Genomic DNA, 6,476 nt, shown 5'->3' on the forward strand with positions numbered 1-6,476 from the left:
GAAAGTTTGGGATGATAGTGAATAACAGGCATGGCTATTTTTAGTCCGTGAGACGAGAGGCCGAAAACGCTTTAGTTTTCGAGATACGCTATCTGTTCCGCCAAATTTTATAAAACTATCTAGACATGTAGATTATGATGTACCATATCTAAAAAACATTGTTCCCTGATCCACAGTTTGTTTGGGAATGGGAAAATCTGGGATAAATACGCCGAAAATTCTGCAGGAGAAAAAAAAACATAAAATACAGCGCCCTCTATTGACACAGTCAGAAACATTTTCGCACGCAATGAGCGATTGCCAGATGATACCTCTTTCAAGTTCCCTTAGAAGATCATTACAGAAAAATGTGTCTAAGCTGTTGCCGAATGGCAGCATTCAGAAATTGAATTCGTTGATTATAAATCAATTAGACAAATTTAATTTCTTGACTAAAATGGTTTGGCGTAGACTAGACGAAATCGATACTCCGGTACGAAAACGTGTACTTGTTGTTTGAATTGCTTGAACTGAATTTTATATTGTCACACAAAAGACGAAATTAAACATTGGAAGTGCACTAAATCGACAGTGATGGGCAAATATGAATAATAGAAACGATGAATTTGCATGATAAACGTTTTAAAATAGCCAGGAAAACCTATATACATGTGGTTTATATCTAATTTAATCCATCAATTGATTGATTTATTTATTCTTTTTGTTGGGGGGATTTAAACCTGCACAGTTGTTACCCACAAAAGAAGAATGGTATAGGTTTTCCCGGCCAATTTCTTAAAATGTTCATTCACTTCTGAAAATCGGTCATTCATTTTCGTCTGAATTTGAGAATCGCTCTGAATATGCGTTTCAGTTTTGCTACCAGAGAATTCATTTCCATTTCAGTTCAATCAATCAAGTGATTGAGCAGCACCTTTCGTTTATGTCCATTCAGATTTGTTAACAAGAATTCTTTATGCTTTTAGAGGGCGATTTCAAACATTCACCATTCTATTTCACTTTTAGTTTAATGCCATCGGCACCAGATACAATTAGTGTTTTTTTTTTCATTAACCGTCAATCAAACTAGCGTAAATGCTTGCTTGCGTAAATGCTTGCATATGCTTGCGTAAATGAATGCACAGGTAATGTAATTGACCGTCTGTTTCTCAAAACCAAATCCACGGACAATGAAACGATGAACTTTCGTTGAATTGAAATGGGATTCAAATTCACACGAAAACAAACGACCGATTTTCAGAAGTGAATGAACATTTCACGAAATTGGCCAGGAATTAAAAGCTATATTTAGATTACATAGGTTTGTTCAATCTGTACTGAATGAGCATTACTTGTTCATTTTTAACTAACCAAACAAGATTATGAGCATGTACGGACCGGATAATTGCTGTATAACATGTCAAAAGTCTCATCAAATTGAAGGACCCACTTTTTGTTTGCAAACTTTTTTAAGAAATGAAAATTAATGTACCGGTATATTACCCTATTTGGAAGCTGTGAGTGGCAGAATTATCGCTGCAATTTGTTTAAGCTGAACCGTTTTACCGATTTTATTATTTTGAGTATTGTTTTAAGAACCGATTCCTTATTTTGTTGTTCAGTTGCTCTGTCCGTTACGTGAAACCACAAATAACCCAACGGCCCACCCACTTCCTTTTTGAGGCAGCATCAAATTTGTGTTACTTTTTTAAATTTCAGGAATAACATTTCTTACAGATGTTTCAGAAGTTCAGATGCTCCAGCAGATTCCACACACTAATATTATTTTTGAAAACATGTTACCCTGAGATAAGAGTTCACAAAACTGTGGTTTAACTATACCAATCGATGTTCAACTAATACAACAATGTAAACATTCCATCTTAAATTTAAAGCGTGATCATTTCATGTTGGACAAAACTATAAAGAAGATATTTTGGTATTCCAATGAGAAAAATCTAGAATATGAAAGAAGTGTCATCTAGCAAGCACTCATTGGCCGAGTATGGGCAGGTCTTGTTCTTGACATGGGTATATTATTATTGCAAACAACGACGGATAGGGGCATGGTGTGAGATCCTGCTCCGAGTGCAGTACGTGTTCGTGGGTTGTGTTCCCGCCATCAAGCACAAAAAAAATTGCGTCAAGTTGAGAACAGACCGCCCGAACTCGGAGTCGGACAGCCATTGCGTGAGAAAAGGTTTCTGACTGTGTCAAAAGGGGGCGCTGTTTCTAATGTTTTTTTCTCATGTAGAATTTTCGGCATTTTTATCCCAGATTTTCTCATTCCCAAACAAACTGTGGATCAGGGAACAATGTTTTTTAGATATGGTACATCATAATTTACATGTCTAGATAGTTTTATAAAATTTGGCGGAACAGATAGCGTATCTCAAATCTACATGTCTGTGAAGTTTTATATAATTCGGTGAACCAGACCACATGACGAGCGAAAAAACGGCCTCGTCCCATGGACTATTTGGTCATAATAGAACTAATTTATACAAAGTCATGAAATTTTGTGCAACCTTAACATCAGGCTGGGCATAATAGAACACTAGAATTAAAGATAGGTTTATGGTTGGTCATGCGATTCTGAACGTCCAACGCTGATGGTCCCTGGATGCTAAGCCTTTTCTGCGAAGTGTATAGTTGTCGCTTAACAGTTATGCACATACGCATAAGATACAAATACATGTACATGCATATGATACGCGCTATGTGTGTAAATTCAATTGTGGAGTGTGATGATCAAGCATTGCTTCTGCTGAACTTATCAATATTTCTCACTCTGGCCAACGTTGTTATTTGATGTTCCACCAGTACATGTAAATAAAAATAGGTGAATAAATACCGGTATCATGTGTTAACTGTCGATTTCTGATGTTTCCTGGATCTGCCCCTGCTAGGGTTACTATAAAAGCAAGGAATGTAGGTCCAGCTGAGTGATTCTTTTTTTTCTCTTGAAATTGTGTGACATGATTTGGAGTTTACATTTTTATTGAAAAAGATCAACAGTGAGTAAAAACAGCCGTGAACAGTCACAACCTTTCTCTTAGTAGTTTGCCTGGCGAGTCAAAATCATTGAAATAAGGCATGCAACTTTTCCTTGTATCCACGGATTTTTGCGTTTTGTATAGGTACATAAAAGTATATAAGTACAGGACACAGACTCTGTTCATATTCTCCAGCGTACCGTCTGGCCTTTTTTTTATGAATGAGCCTGTCGCCATAGTGACCTCTGTTTAATCTGGCAATTAGCCAGGCATAAATATGTTGGGATACAGACAGTATAGTACTGCACGTATTGCGCTCATTGAAAAATCATGCATACTAAGTGTAAGCTGGTCAAATTTGACATCGTAGAAATGTCAGAAAAACATAAGCAGAGAAAGAAGATTTCTGCAACTTTACTCACATAGCTTAATCTCTCTTTTCTGTGTCTGCATTTTCTGTTTTTCTGTATAATTTACTTCGAGGTGTGAATGCTGGTGCTTGCGCCGATACCCTGTGGCTGCGCCGGTTTTAATGTTAGTCCAAGCGCTGATGCCGCTCAATACCGTCCCCAGGGATGTATAGTGTTGCACACTTTTTTTAGGGCATCTTTTATATTCTTTCCCCAATTTTTTCTTTATGAGGGTCCAGTTTTGATAGCTTTTGGGGCTGAAAATAATTTGGGCATAAAACATGATGAGAATACTTCTCTTCTTATCACCATAAACACACTTTTTTTTTTTAACAGCTAATTATTTCTTTTTAAGTTGATTTAATTTATTAATAAATAATGTATTTCATTTATTAATAATGTTAAATAATTTGTGTTTGTTTTAATTCACTTTTCTTAGATATGTTTGTTGAAAACACTGAGTAAATTGCCTCAGGATAAAGTTATACCTTTGTGTACATTGATGTTTACATACATGACATTTTGAAAGTGAAAGGCTGGCAGACTAGTGAAAAGGCGTGCTGATTAGTGAAAAGGCTTGCCGACTAGTGAAAAGGCGTGCCGACTAGTGAAAAGGCTTGCCGACTAGTGAAAAGGCGTGCCGACTAGTAAAAAGGCTTGCCGACTAGTAAAAAGGCTTGCCGACTAGTGAAAAGGCGTACCGACTAGTGAAAAGGCGTGCTGACTAGTGGAAAGGCGTGCTGACTAGTGAAAAAAACGTGCTGAGTAGTGAAAAGGCGTGCCTGGCTAGTGAAAAGGCGTGCCGACTAGTGAAAAGGCGTGCCGACTAGTGAAAAGGCGTGCTGACTAGTGGAAAGGCGTGCTGACTAGTGAAAAAAACGTGCTGAGTAGTGAAAAGGCGTGCCTGGCTAGTGAAAAGGCAGTGCCGACTAGTGAAAAGGCGTGCCGACTAGTGAAAAGGGGTGTCTGGCTAGTGAAAAGGCGTGCTGACTAGTGAAAAAAACGTGCTTAGTGAAAAGGCGTGCCTGGCTAGTGAAAAGGCGTGCCGACTAGTGAAAAGGTGTGCCGACTAGTGAAAAGGCGTGCCGACTAGTGAAAAGGCGTGCTGACTAGTGAAAAAAACGTGCTGAGTAGTGAAAAGGCGTGCCTGGCTAGTGAAAAGGCGTGCCGACTAGTGAAAAGGCGTGCCGACTAGTGAAAAGGCGTGCTGACTAGTGAAAAGGCGTGCCGACCAGTGAAAAGGCATGCTGACTAGTGAAAAGGCGTGCCTGGCTAGTGAAAAGGCGTGCCTGGCCCGTGAAAAGGCGTGCTGACTAGTGAAAAGGCGTGCCGACTAGTGAAAAGGCGTGCTGACTAGTGAAAAAAACGTGCTGAGTAGTGAAAAGGCGTGCTGACTAGTGAAAAGGGGTGCTGACTAGTGAAAAAAAACGTGCTGAGTAGTGAAAAGGCGTGCCTGGCTAGTGAAAAGGCGTGCCGACTAGTGAAAAGGTGTGCCGACTAGTGAAAAGGCGTGCTGACTAGTGAAAAGGCGTGCTGACTAGTGAAAAAAACGTGCTGAGTAGTGAAAAGGCGTGCCTGGCTAGTGAAAAGGCGTGCCGACTAGTGAAAAGGCGTGCCGACTAGTGAAAAGGCGTGCTGACTAGTGAAAAGGTGTGCCGACTAGTGAAAAGGCATGCTGACTAGTGAAAAGGCGTGCCTGGCTAGTGAAAAGGCGTGCCTGGCTCGTGAAAAGGCGTGCTGACTAGTGAAAAGGCTTGCCGACTAGTGAAAGGCGTGCCAACTAGTGAAAAGGTGTGCCGACTAGTGAAAAGGCGTGCTGACTAGTGAAAAGGCGTGCTGACTAGTGAAAAAAAACGTGCTGAGTAGTGAAAAGGCGTGCCTGGCTAGTGAAAAGGCGTGCCGACTAGTGAAAAGGCGTGCCGACTAGTGAAAAGGCGTGCTGACTAGTGAAAAGGTGTGCCGACTAGTGAAAAGGCATGCTGACTAGTGAAAAGGCGTGCCTGGCTAGTGAAAAGGCGTGCCTGGCTCGTGAAAAGGCGTGCTGACTAGTGAAAAGGCTTGCCGACTAGTGAAAGGCGTGCCAACTAGTGAAAAGGTGTGCCGACTAGTGAAAAGGCGTGCTGACTAGTGAAAAGGCGTGCTGACTAGTGAAAAAAAACGTGCTGAGTAGTGAAAAGGCATGCCTGGCTAGTGAAAAGGCGTGCCGACTAGTGAAAAGGCGTGCCGACTACTGAAAAGGCGTGCTGACTAGTGAAAAGGCGTGCCGACTAGTGAAAAGGCATGCTGACTAGTGAAAAGGCGTGCCTGGCTAGTGAAAAGGCGTGCCTGGCTCGTGAAAAGGCGTGCTGACTAGTGAAAAGGCGTGCCGACTAGTGAAAAGGCGTGCCGACTAGTGAAAAGGCGTGCTGACTAGTGAAAAGGCGTGCTGACTAGTGAAAAGGCGTGCTGATTAGTGAAAAGGCTTGCCGACTAGTGAAAAGGCATGCCGACTAGTGAAAAGGCGTGCTGACTAGTGAAAAGGCGTGCTGACTAGTGAAAAGGCGTGCCGACTAGTGAAAAGGCGTGCTGACTAGTGAAAAGGCGTGCTGACTAGTGAAAAGGCGTGCCGACTAGTGAAAAGGTGTGCCGACTAGTGAAAAGTCACGCTGACTAGTGAAAAAGGCGTGCTGACTAGTGAAAAGGGGTGCTGACTAGTGAAAAGGCTTGCTGACTAGTGAAAAGGCGTGCTGACTAGTGAAAAAGGCGTGCTGACTAGTGAAAAGGGGTGCTGACTAGTGAAAAGGCGTGCCAACTAGTGAAAAGGCGTTCCGACTAGTGAAAAGGCGTGCTGACTAGTGAAAAGGCGTGCTGACTAGTGAAAAGGCGTGCCGACTAGTGAAAAGGCGTGCCGACTAGTGAAAAGGCGTGCTGACTAGTGAAAAGGCGTGCTGACTAGTAAAAAGGCGTGCTGACTAGTGAAAAGGCGTGCTGACTAGTAAAAAGGCGTGCCGGACTACATTAGTCCCACTGGCTAGTGGGAAAAAACAAATTAAAGGGCGAACCCTGTTATGGAGCCAGCTACTAGATGGATTCTGTCCTCTCTCACCTTGAC

The sequence above is a fragment of the Patiria miniata genome, unplaced genomic scaffold (genome assembly GCF_015706575.1).
Source record: "Patiria miniata isolate m_02_andy unplaced genomic scaffold, ASM1570657v1 HiC_scaffold_3, whole genome shotgun sequence".
Taxonomy (NCBI): domain Eukaryota; kingdom Metazoa; phylum Echinodermata; class Asteroidea; order Valvatida; family Asterinidae; genus Patiria; species Patiria miniata.